General features: G+C 47.0%; 1 protein-coding gene and 1 long non-coding RNA gene across 4 annotated transcripts in view; both read right to left on the minus strand.

Moving 5' to 3' along the window:
• The window catches only part of LOC135920958 (beta-1,3-galactosyltransferase 5-like), a 246,569-nt gene that overhangs the window by 76,938 nt on the left and 156,626 nt on the right, over window positions 1-13,005 (minus strand). The window lies entirely within an intron of this gene.
• Window positions 1,080-5,506, minus strand: LOC135920948 (uncharacterized). Its single transcript, XR_010570368.2, has 3 exons — window positions 4,978-5,506; window positions 3,997-4,135; window positions 1,080-3,009 (listed from the first exon to the last, which is right to left on the minus strand). It is a non-coding gene; the product is annotated as an uncharacterized lncRNA (long non-coding RNA).

A 13,005-nucleotide genomic window follows, 5' to 3' on the forward strand; every position in this document is an offset into this window, starting at 1 on the left:
TTTGTCCTTGGCAATTATGACAGGATGCTTAGCATGACAGAAAGCAAAAAGACATTAAATTGGCATCTTCTTGAACACCGTCGCCGAAACCTCAGATTAAAATTTCTTCATAACATATACCACTCTAATGCGGGGATAGCCAGGTAATTGTATTTTCAGCCGCCCACATGTTTCTCAAAGGCGAGATCACAAATTAAAAATATGTGAGATTCCTTTTGACGCTCTATTGCATGAATTATGAAAAGTCATTTTTTTCAGCTTTCATTATTGATTGAATGAGCAAACACGACTGTAATAATAAAGATAAAGCTTTGTGCCAAATATGGCACACCATGAAGATGGCTGAGCGCTCTTGCAGCCATGGGCGGAAAACAAACCTTCACGGACGGTGGTCTTTTTAGTGCGATGTGGGGAATGAAATGAAACAGTTGTTTGCTGCGTTCAGGCACAGATGAATGTTGCACTTCCTCTATCTTACCAACGACTTGTTTGTGCAAGGTGGCCGCTTACATCTTTGTTTCTTGTCAAATTCTGGCCAGTGGCCGACTTGGTCAGATCGGTCGTCTTTGGGTGGCATTGCGGCCGCTGGTCCCTGTGCTTTTTTCGACTTGAACCTGGAATTCGATGTCCTGACTAGAAGTCCTTCCTGGTCGCTAGTTGGGTAGGCACTTGTTATGCGAGGTAAGGCATTCTGCAATTTCTGCTTTTAAATGAGCCAGCGGTAGTACTTGTCTCCTCCTAAGCTGCTCCTGCACCCTCCTGTACAAGACCCATGCTGTTACTACCGATAAGTCTAGCATAGGCGTAAAAATTCGAAAGTGCCATTTCTTCGACCTCTGATATGTATGCAGTAAAGTCCAAACAGTGAGTGCAGCAGGTCAACACCACCCATGTGCCTGTTATGGACCTTTACTACGCTGGGGCAATCAATTTCGCGAAACACCTTGGCGGAGGTAAACCAGCGCTTAGTCTTTTGGACTGGATCTCTCCCAACAAAGCTCGGCAGAAATGTCACTGCGCGGTTATCGTATCAACGCACACACGATAACTCCACGTCATGTATCGCGTTTGTGAGTGCCTCTGAAGCACCACGTCCTTTACATTTCAGTTCCTTTTCGCTTTTCAGGCGGCTGTTTGGTAGACAATTCGCCCTTACCGTACCGATCGTCAAAATTCCATCTTGTGATAGAGTGACCTGCAACTTCGGGCTATTGAACAGATGGTAGCACGTTACCATATTTTGTATTTCAAGTTCATACTGTGCCAATATGGCACACACCGATTTCGGTTTCTCTGCTGTAGTTGCAGGCAAAATTGAGAAAACTAGTAACTGCCTTGAATTGACGAGACCAAAAAATATGCCAAAATAATTTTTCTATGCTTCTGCGGTCGAAATTTTTCAGAGAAAAAAAAAACAATTGCTCGTGTTTGCCCCCCTCCAAGTTTCACGTTGCATCCCAAAATCTACTTCACCTCTGTTTTGCGTATCGCTCAAGAGATGGCAGCACTTGCTCATAATAAGTGCGCATAACTATGAGATTTACTCTGATGGTATCACATTCTCAACTGGGAATCTCACACAAGCGAAAAAGAATGGTAACTGGTATGTGCCAAATATGGGACGTCATGCAATAGAAGGTTAAAAGCGACGCTTTCCGCTACTCCTTCTATGTTCGTACTATAAGAGATTGAAATACTCTACCACCTGACACTGTCTGTATTTGTTCAAATGATGATTTCTTCCATGCTTTATGAATGTAATTTTGAGTGTTCATTTATATGAGTTGTACCCTCCCTGCTGTAATGCCTGAATGGCGAAGCAGGTACCCAGTGAATAAAATAATGTTTCATTGTCATGATTTTGTTTATATTGTGTTATAGCGTAGTTGCACCTTGTTAAGCAGCAATTACGAGCATTATGTGAAATCATGCGTGCAAGAAATGCAATGTTGAAGCAACTCTTGAGTTTAAACAAAGCAGTAGTAAGCATGAGTGTCTGCTATGTAAAGAAATCCTGCTCCAAAAAGTGCTTGGCATGTCTCGTTTGTTGCTATACGTTTCAATATGTGCTATACAGATTGCTTTGAACGACATTTCAGTTGCTGTGCAACTTGTGCTGTGCTTGTGTGTCACACATGAACAGACACCTTCAGCTTTGGAACAATGCATACTGCACAGTAAAATAGGCATCGCAAAGCAATATTCAACTATGCAAGATTGGTTGCCATTCACCTTGGAAATAACCTTTATTTTAAGAAAATTCCCTGGCAAGACAATATTTAAAAGCACAGTGAACAAAGCAAAGGAGTAACATAATGGCACATGGCTATTTGTCACTGCATGTGTATCTGTCATGCTCAACATAGACAAATCATGTGCTTTTCACTACCGCAGTATGCAGCATACTACGATTAGCCACATGTGAGCACACGCAATGTGTTATGTTGAAGTGCACGGCCTATTTACTTCATGAAAAGAAAAATAAAACATGTTCCACCAGCACATGTCTCCGCCTCATTTGCCAGCGAATGCGCCGGCGCACACTTTGCAGGTAGGCAATGCGCAAATTTCTGGGCAGCCGAAACACACCAACTATGGATTCGCGCACCGCACGGCCTCATTGAAACAAAGCTCGAGAAGGCTGTACAGGGTGCGCCTGCGGTGGCACCTGTACTTGAAGCGGCACTTGTGCCTGGGCTGGCCGCTGTGCGCTGTCGTCATGTGCACCGTCATCATCTGGGTCGTCTGGCAGAGGCACGCCTGCTGCAAGGCAGAGGTTATGCAGCGCTGCACAAGCTGCAACAATAGTGGCTGCTTTCTGAGGCGAGTAGTGGAGCACCCGATACATCTGCAGGCATCGGAAGCGGCTCTTGACGACTCCTATGTACCGCTCAACGGCATTTCGCATTGATGCGTGTGCCTCATTATAGCGCCCCTCTGCCGTGAGGCGATTTGGGTGACCAGGCACAGGAGTCATGATCCATGGCGCTAGCCGGTACCCAGAGTCCCCTGTAAAGTGTTGCATGTTAGTGAACGAAATGGATACATTAAGGCGCAATGCAAGAACACAGTCTACGCCAGGGCCCTTTTACAACAGGAGCGGGTCTTGGATTTATTGTTGCAATATCTATCAAACATTGACCTTCCCGGAAAGTTGTAAAGAAAGTTCAACTCATTTTAAAGAAAAGCCCTATTTCACCTGTTGTCTTGGCTGCAAATCTCTATCTCAGGTTAAGTTGGACATGTAATATTTATTTCATACTCGTGGTTTTCTGCTCCGTTCATCCCATTTGCCCCTCCCTAAATGTACATCTTCCACTAAAACTTATTACTAAAACTTCAGAAGTCTTATTTTATGAAACACTTCTAAGGTCTACTCTCGAATATGCTGCCAGTATCTGGGATCCTTGCTCTACCTTTCGTACCTCTTCTCATGAAGGTACCCAAAATCGAGCTACCCGTTTGATCCTTTCTAATCACTCCAGCACCACATGTCGCTGCAACTAAAAAAATCACACACATTGCGACACAAAGCAAAATAGCGCAACTTGCACCATTCTACAATATATACTACACCGATCACTAACGTCGATGCCGAAAGTTTCACGCACACGCTTATTCCTTTGTTCCAAGGACAGGGACCAGGTCCCCGAGTCCATTGTCACCAACCCTTTTCCACCATACTTGTAAACTGCCATTTCGACGTGTTCTGTAGAATTCCACCCCTGCCTGTAGCGCTCCACTTGGCATTCAGTGTATTGAAATTAATAAATAAACAGCATAACATGTCAGCTGTTGTATACATGCTGGTACAAATATCTGCCTTTTAAGAGAGACTTGTTTCTCTCGATAGTCGCTGCAGGTTCATTAGGTACCGCTGCATTCACAACACATTTCTAGCAAATCACGCTTTCTTAAAGTTTGCTAGGATGCAAAACTATTTGACTGTGTATGTTTTACATGTGGAAGAAGCACTGCTACTTAAGGTGCACTTACCAAGCAAGACTTCTCCATGAAGTAACAGGCCACGAGTGAGGCGGCGGCGAAATGTAGAATGCCTCCAGACGAATGAATCGTGGCACGATCCCGGAAACCGTGGGTCAATTTCCAGGATATTCAGCTTCGCGTCGCACACCTCATAAGGGAAAGCAAAGAGAAGGTGTCAGTGCCACTGCAACAAATATGTGGCACAACCTTTTGCTTACAACACTACTTGCCAAACAGTTACTGTTCAGTCAGTGAACACAATTACAGAAAAGGAGATATCAATATACGCAATAGGCAGTTGAACTAATGATCAGCATGATAACAGTGTCATCTTAACCTACAAATGCAATGTTGGCATGTGTTCACATGCTCATGTATGGCGTGCGGTAACAACACAATGCGCAAAATAATTCTTTTGGTTTCTTCCGTCCATATTGTATAAGATTCTGCTAAAGAGTGAACCTATGTTTTTTTTTTTTTTTCAGACAAAGTGCCTATTACAAGCGAAAGAACGCGGAAACAGCATGTGCCGTATTGACAGCTAGAGCAAATGGGTGTCCACACATTCTCATTCTCCCTCACACCATTTTCATTGATGGGATGCTCCTTTTCGCGTTTACAGTCTGTTGGCCACAATGCTTTAGTTTTACGTCGAATAAGAATCACAAGGGCTCGTCTTCTGTTAGGATCGCTCGCAGACGAAGACTCCCTTCACTGCTACGGCGTCTATTCCGGTCTAAGTCGCGCGTAATGAGTTTACATTGTAGCATCGAAAAGGCTATTCAACTGTGATTGGAGAGCACTGAAAAAGTGCGGCCGTGTTCTATGCAAAGATCAAAGTCGTCATTACACATACAACACAAACGCTACTTTCTCTAATAGGAACGCAAGTATTGCCGGCAATTGATGAAAAATAACGAAACGAAGTTTTTTACAACGTGCACTCGCGCAAACACATATCGAAAATATTTGTCAATGAACAATACTCACGACCATGCAGTTGAGGGTGTAATACCCTTTACGGCTCCAGTACGATTCCGTTTCGCCGGGGCCGAGCTTCTTAGGGCGAACGATGGCTATCAGACTCCCGTCCACACATCCTAGAACTCCTGGAATTTTTCCACGGCTAAGAAAGCCTTCCTTGACGGCGGCTTTCTGTTGCGCCGTGGATGGGAATCTAACCCATCCTTTTTCCTTGCCCGCAACCGTAATGGCCTTGGCGACAGCTGTAATGATCCGGCTGACCGAAGGCTACGACAGTGCAATCGCTTCTTCATTCCCGACGCACTGTTGAAAGCTCCCGGTGGCAAAAAACCGCAGCGCGCACAGCACTTTCATCGTAGTGTCGACACCACGCAATCTTTGAGGTCCGAGATGTCCTTCCAGCTCATCGCAAAGACGTCGCACTATGTCTTTGGAGAGACTAAAATGCCTTCGAAACTCTTCTTCGGCCATGCCGAACGCGTCGCGTCGTTGCCTCTCGTCGCGTCGTTGTCTTTCGGCACTCGCCAGCAGCACAACCAAGAGAGCCGCCATTGCCGTCTCTGTCTCGTCTCGTCTAGGTGCCGGCTCGTCAGCTGGCGCGAGATTAGCCGGCAGCCGCGGTTGCCCTAGCAACCCTCGACATCATGCTCGCCTCCGCGCGCGACTCTCAAACGAACCACTTCTCCGCGGTTCCGCTCCTAGCAGGGAACCGGTTCCTTTCCAGAAGATTGGCAACCTGTGTGACGTCATCAAAATTTGTCGTCCCGCCCACCAGGGATGACGACATCGAAGCGCCGACCAATGGCAACAGCCGAAAGGAACCGGTTCCCAAAGGAACCGCTACAGAATACGGCCCCTGTGCTCGCCGCTATCCTTCTGCACTCAGTGTCACTTTCTTTTTTTGCTGCCGCAAATCTAATAAAACGTTCATTTCCTGACTCACAGTTATACTACGGTCTGGTTCTTCAGTGTCGGTACAACGTGACAATATCAAGCTGCTATATCAGATGGCATTTGCAGCAAATTCTTTTTCTTTCAGCGGTAATTGCAAATAGCGCGTCGTTCAATCATCCTGGCCTTCTGTCACCGACGATATCACCTGTGAATTAGGCCTTTCCGGGCAGAAGTCGCCATTAAAAAATAAGAGACACGACACATGAGCTATCGGGTTCTCCTGTCTTTGCGTCGATATCACGGCCGTATTTATTATCCTTTTCATCCCATTGAAAATAAAAAGAACAAGAAAAAAAAGCATGCATGGCATTCATTGCATATCAGCAAAAATAGGTCTATTGAATGCAACAAAAAAGTGATACGAAAGACAGCAGAATTTTTTGTGGGGGTCGTTGTGATCCGCCAAACTATCCCTGTTTCGGGTGGGCCCTTGAGAGAGAGAGAGGGAGAGAGAGAGAGAGAGAGAAAACAGGAAAGGCACTGAGGTTAACCAGACGCGCGTCCGGTTGGCTACCCAGCACTGGGGGAAAGGGTTATGGGGATGAAGAGAGAGAGAGGGGGGGAGAGAGAGAGCACAGTCTCGCGCACAGTGGAAGGTTCGCACCGAGTCTACGCACGGTTCCGAAGACCTGTCGACTGGAGGTATTTAAACAGCTTTCTTTCAGCAATCCGTCAAAATTTCAGTAAAGCTATGAGCACTTTTGACTTTAAGATCACGGAGCTCTCGATTACGGCAACAAAGTAGAATTTTCGCGCACGGGGTTTCGCGAAAACAGACTCACAGTAAAGCTGTGAGAAAAAAACTTCATCTGTGACAGGGAAAGGCCCCGATCAGTATTCAATTTATAGCTGTTGGTTGCTGAAACTCTGTTGGCGTTTCGTGGATGAAATCGAGGCCGAAACAAAATGGCATGTTGCGAAACACGGTCGGACATTGTCTCCGCTAGGGCAGAGAAGGAGAGGAATGCGAAGGTTTGGGTTTGTAAGGGAACGAATACGGATGGAAGCAATATACGACGAAGCACTTAGCATTTTATGAGACAGAGGAACGAAATGTAGTCGGGAAGCAATGCGTCTGCACCCAAGTTTTCGATGCGGTGACCCCTCGACAAATGCTACGGGTCGGCCTCGTGCTCGTTTCTTTTTCTTTTCGTTCTTTTTAAAGCTTCCGCCCAACGGAAATGGAATCCACCGAATTCAGAGAGCTCTTTCAGATGCAATGCGAACTGGACTAACACCAAAAACAAAACAAAACAACCGGGGTGACGTTATGCGCTTGAGAAATAGAACCCATGAACGTTTGCTTGGAAACACTCGCCTGCCTTGTGACCTGTATGCCACAGCATGTCCGAGGCGAGAAAAAATTTTCCTTTTTTTTTTTCGTGATGGCAAAAGACTGAGGCACTATGCTAAACCGAAACACCGCGACATATTATGCCAGCAAAACAAAGTTGTAAGCGCACCCATAGGCTTTCGTATAGACGTCTAAAATGGGAGGCGGTGCTTCAACACGAAAAAATTGAAAAAAAGATTAAGAAACGGACCCCTAATACTTTCGTTCCTCGTTTATCAAGCGATATGCATGTGTGCGAGCGTGACATGGTTTGGGCGTCTCGTCAGGCTTCCATAAAAGCGCGTAGGCTGCAGCTGCACCACTGTATAAATCATCATCATCATCATCATCATCATCATCATCATCATCGTCTTCTTCTTCTCTACTCCACGTTCAAAACGATGATGATGATGGTTTACTGACTTCTCATTTGATACTGGGCGGTAACAAAGTCACCTCTTGCCTGCTTGAGGTAATCACGTATGTTATACATGTTTTTCATTATAGCTCTTTTGCATAAATCTCTGGAATCTTTTTTTTCTTCCTCAAATTTTCTTTATCTACCTTGTAGCGCTACGTATGTCTATAACGAACCCGGTCGTATAAATCTCTTAACTGTATTTTTTTCCACCAAAACTCTAACGTCTCTTGCTCATCTTGACTGATGACTGCTTGATGATTCCGTCTACTTTAAATAAAAGCGCTTTTGCAATGTGTATATTAACTACAATTATCACCGGGCGAATCTCTCCGCATTCTATCAGGATGTGCTGAATTGTCTCCAGATTTTGGTGCAGCGTACACACGTTTCATCACGTTGCGATTTGCCCCGACAACCAGCTCGAGCTTCAAGTATCAAGGCACTGCCATTTGTGTCGTCCTGCAGATTTTCCCTTCTAATTTCTTTCTCCTCGTTCTTGTAAATCTCCATGGTATTATTAGTTTCCATTCCTTGCGTCAAAATCGCTCCCGCTGTTTCTCTCATTTTGTTTCTGATCAATCTTCGCTGTCTACTTACACTTTGAATTACCCGGTGCTGGATTACCAGCTTTCTTTACACTCTTCCTCCATACATGTGTACATGCTTTTCAGGTGCAAGATTGCACTTTCGCCGCGCATTTATTTTCATCAATGTTCCTCAGTCGTTGCTCAAATCTAATTTTACGTTGCGCTTTTCTGTCTTCGAGAGAGGCTCAACCCATGTCACTTTGCTTTGCTTCATTTGTGGTTTTACCGTGGGCTCCCAAAGCCGACCAGCCTACCGATATTTGGTTAGCTTCCAACCTTGCCAAGGTTTTCAATTTTAAGCACGGAATAGTATTGGCGAACGTTAGCACTGGCGCCATTATTCCTCTCCAGATTCCGGGCACTACGTAATAGTTACAGTGGCCCCAGAGTGTTGTATGTTTCATTATATTGTCGCATTCCGCTTCCCCTTTATTTTCAAACAAACATCTTGTGGACCAATGCCTGACGTGCATTTAATAAAAAAAAAGACGCGTTTTTCAAGCGTGCTGCACGTGATATGCGCAAACTGAGGTGTCGACAAAATTCGACCTATTTGTCAATGGACGCGACGAGCACGGCAACATAAGGGGTATGTCACTTGGGAAACTTTCCATAATTGGGACAAATTTGTCTGAGAGGTTTAGAAAATGGAGCTCCCGCTCAGTAACCGCTGTTCATTTCGACAAGAAGCTTGTGCTTGAAAAAAAATGGCTGTGGCTCAGCTAAGGTTAAGCCCAGGATGCGAAGCATACTAGCCTTTATTTTAGTTGTTGAACCACTGTTTAGCTTGGTGAACTGCTGTTGCTTGGCTATATTTGGTTCGGCTAGACGAAGAAACAACTCATGCGTTACTCTGCTTCGCCTTCAAGAGTGGAACGCGACAGCGACTACGCGCCCCGCATTGGACGCGGTGAGCGTCGAGCAAAGCAGCGTTCGGCGCGGCAACGAAATGTGCGCCTGAGCAAGAGACGCACGCCTTAGAAACAGCTCGTTTCTAAGGCAACACCGCATTCACTAGAGAAATGACTAGAGGCGCTTTTGTACCGCTTTGAAGCATCGTACTCGTGGCTCAGTGGTAGCGTCTCCGTCCCACACTCCGGAGACCCTGGTTCGATTCCCACCCAGCCCGTCTTGCAAGAGTTGAGCCAAAGCCACTTCTCCTCTGTCGTGACGTCACGGTGTCACGTGGTTTCAAGGCGACACCGCCGCGCCTGAGGAGCTGGGTTGAGCTCTCGTAATATGCTTCGCATAAAAAGTGAGAAAATAGAAAGAAAGTCGCCAGCAGTCGTGGCTGTCTAGTGTATAGATGGCTACAGTGACGCGCTCCTCCACCCAGCCTCTCCGTCTTTTCTAGGAATACACTTCGCTTATTAGCAAAGCTTGATTGCTTCGCCATTTTCCGTCACAGCTGCGATGTCACTGAAGAAATAACATATATGGCTGTTCGGTTGCCTTACGCTGCGGAATACCCGCCGTGGTTGCTCAGTGGCTATGGTGTTGGGCTGCTGAGCACGAGGTCGCGGGATCGAATCCCGGCCACGGCGGCCGCATTTCGATGGGGGCGAAATGCGAAAACAACCGTGCACTTAGATTTAGGTGCACGTTAAAGAACCCCGGGTGGTCAAAAATTTCCGGAGTCCTCCACTACGGCGTGCCTCATAATCAGAAAGTGGTTTTGGCACGTAAAACCCCAAATATTATTATTATTACGCTGCGGAATAGACCAGCGTGACAAATAATTCTGAGTAAAAAATAAAAAAAATAAAAGAAGAGTGTTTTGATGATGGGTGATCTACGAGAGCCGGAATCGGGCCATCTTTCTTTTTTTTTTTCTTGCGCCACTTTGGCAATTCTCAACCGTCGTAAAACGGGCGTAAGGGCCTTTTCTGCGGCCGCACCATTGACGGGCGAGAAGCTTACGAAGCCCACTACGAAATGGCCACTCTCGACACCGCCCGTTCACTCTCATCATTAATTTCGCAACCGCCTCTACTTTGCTCCCTCCCTCCCCCCCTCCCTCCCTCCCTCCCTCCCTCCCTCCCTCCCTCCCTCCCTCCCTCCCTCCCCCCCCTCTCTCTCTCTCTCTTATTTTTAGACAAAAACAAAAAAGAACGACATAGGCAAGTACCGGGAGAATTGATTTAAAAAAGAAGAGAAAAACGCACCGTCATATAAGCGTCTCTTTGAGCCGCAACGCTCTATTCCGCCTCTTGTAGGAGAGCACTGATGAAGCCACCTATAGGAGCGCCGCTATCTCTTAATAAGCTCTTCGCGTAAGAAACGGAAACTAAAAAGTAACAATTAAGTAAGCCGTAAAGGATAGGAGTTTAGGCCGTGCACATCTCCCCGAGGGCACAAAAGACGCTGACGTCTTTGTATGAAATGACAAATGGCCGCGTTTATCGCCAGCTATGCGGAAGATAAACGGGCGTAGGAAAGCCGAATAGCCTTATTCATCTTGAAAGAGAGACTTCGGTATCTTCGCGTTTTCATGCGCAGCTGCAATGCTTGCGAGCTAGATACTAGCAAAGCAACAAAGTCTACCGAGAGAAACGTCGAATCGACTAAAATAGACTACGAAGCAAATTAATCTGCGAGTAGGAGAACCAAAAAAGAAAGACAGGAAAAGAAAGGGAGGGGGCGGAGAAATCAGTACACTTCAATTTATATTCCTCCGAAGTCATTTACTAGAAGTTCACCGGGCTCTCAAACTGAACGCCACCATCGTGTCGAGAACGTCTCCCTTGCAATGTGCGCAATGCAGTCTTCGTCCGCTACGGTATTTTTTTTTCTTTTTTTTTTGCTGCGATTATCGAAATACAGCCGCTAGTTTGAAAGTCTGTGTGATGCGCGAAATCACGCTCGAATTAGGGGTGTGCGAATTCACGTCCCAGCGACGGTTACCTGTGGGTGACAGCGACCAATCTCGTAGGCCATGCTTCTTTTCTATTTTTGCACTCCATACGGTAGAATTAATGGCAGGAACGGAAAGCACGTCATGGTCGCCATGTTGCGGACCTCACCCAAATAGGTTGTGTACCGATTGCCGGCCCAACGACGGTTTTCTGTGGGCAACAGAAACGAATCTTGAAGGACACGCTTTTTGTGCACTCCAGAGACCGGAAGCGATAACAGAAGCCGGAAACACGCCATGGTTGCCATGTTTCAGACACCGCCCGGTAGGCAGTCCTAAAGGAACGAAAGACTGGACTTTGCGACGATACCTTAGCGATGTTCGAAACGTCGTACAGTGCCAAATCAGTCCGAATAAACAAAAATACTTTCAACGCCTTGAAGTCAAACGGACGTACTTAATCTGACGGGCCCAGCAGGTCCACGACGCCGCCAGGAAACTCAACCTCCCGGTTCAATCGTGAGAGACGCCCACTCCATGAGAGCCCCGATGCTCTCAGGGCCTGCAAGACCTTGAATAAAGGTAATTTCCTTCCTTTCTTCCACACAAAAAAGCAACTAATAAAAACGCTGAAGATGGTTTTGTTTCATCATCTATCTTCATCTACCTCTCGCGCTTCATCTCTCATCTTAACTTTCTAGCAGTTAATCTGTTACCACGCAGTTAATAAAGATAGAGTTCTGAAACAATTTTTTTATCAGTCTGATTGTATTCGTCGTCATTCTTTAGTGTCCCTTTAAAATGCACTTAAAACGCGACATACGAGTGTTCTATCTTCATTCCCCCCCTCCATTTTCTCACCCTTCTTTTTACCATTTCGCACCAATCAGAATGCGGCCGTCGAGACAGCGAATCGAACGCACCACCAACGTGCATGAACGTTCAGCTCAGGTGGTAGAGCGGCTGCCCCGGAAAGGCGGTGGTCCCGGGTTTGAGTGCCTGACTAGGACGGATTTTATGCGACACCCGGCGCATAATTCGCGTCGGATTCGCGCGACACCCGGCGGTGGCCACCATTGAACCTGAAGTGGGGTCACGTGACATGACGTCACGTGATGACGTCACACAGGCTGCAGATGAGGCCTCATATCGCGCCGTCCGTCGCCTCCCGGCGGTGGCCACCACTGACCTTCAAGAGACCTTCAAGTAGGTCACGTGACATGACGTCACGTGATGACGTCACACCGGCTGCAGATGGGGCCTCATATCGCGCCGTCGGTCGCCTCCCGGCGGTGGCCACCATTGACCCTGAAGTGAGATCAAATGATGTGACGTCACGTGATGACGTCACACCGGCTGCAGATGGGGCCTCATATCGCGCCGTCGGACGTCGCCCGGCGGAGGCCTCCACGCTTCGGTTCGCGCCGTCGCGCGCGACGCGGCGGCGGCGCCACCATCGCTGCATCACGTGATATGTGACGTCACGCCAGGGATGAAGCGGCGCGCGCCCGCCGTCGCGTCAGTCTCTGTGCCCGCAACCGCGCCAGCGTCTTTGCGCCGGGCGTGTATGCGGTCAAGATGCCTCCAAACGCTAAGGATACGCTAAGGTTAAGCCCAGTGGATGCGAAGCATCCACTGGGCTTAACCTTGATAAGCCTTCAAATTTTTCTTCAACTGCGAGGCTTTTCCTTTGGAGGAAACTGTATGGCGTTCTTTTGTAGCAGTTGCTACGAACTGGTGGATGTACGATTTTCCATCTACTGATTACTTCTCTCCACCTTGCGGGTTTCCGCAGAACTGTTACGTCAAAAATAAACATAGCCCAACTACTCTCGCGCCCGCCATGGTTGCTCAATGGCTATGGTGTTGGACTGCTGAGCACGAG

This window comes from Dermacentor albipictus, chromosome 6, assembly GCF_038994185.2.
Source record: "Dermacentor albipictus isolate Rhodes 1998 colony chromosome 6, USDA_Dalb.pri_finalv2, whole genome shotgun sequence".
NCBI classification, from domain to species: domain Eukaryota; kingdom Metazoa; phylum Arthropoda; class Arachnida; order Ixodida; family Ixodidae; genus Dermacentor; species Dermacentor albipictus.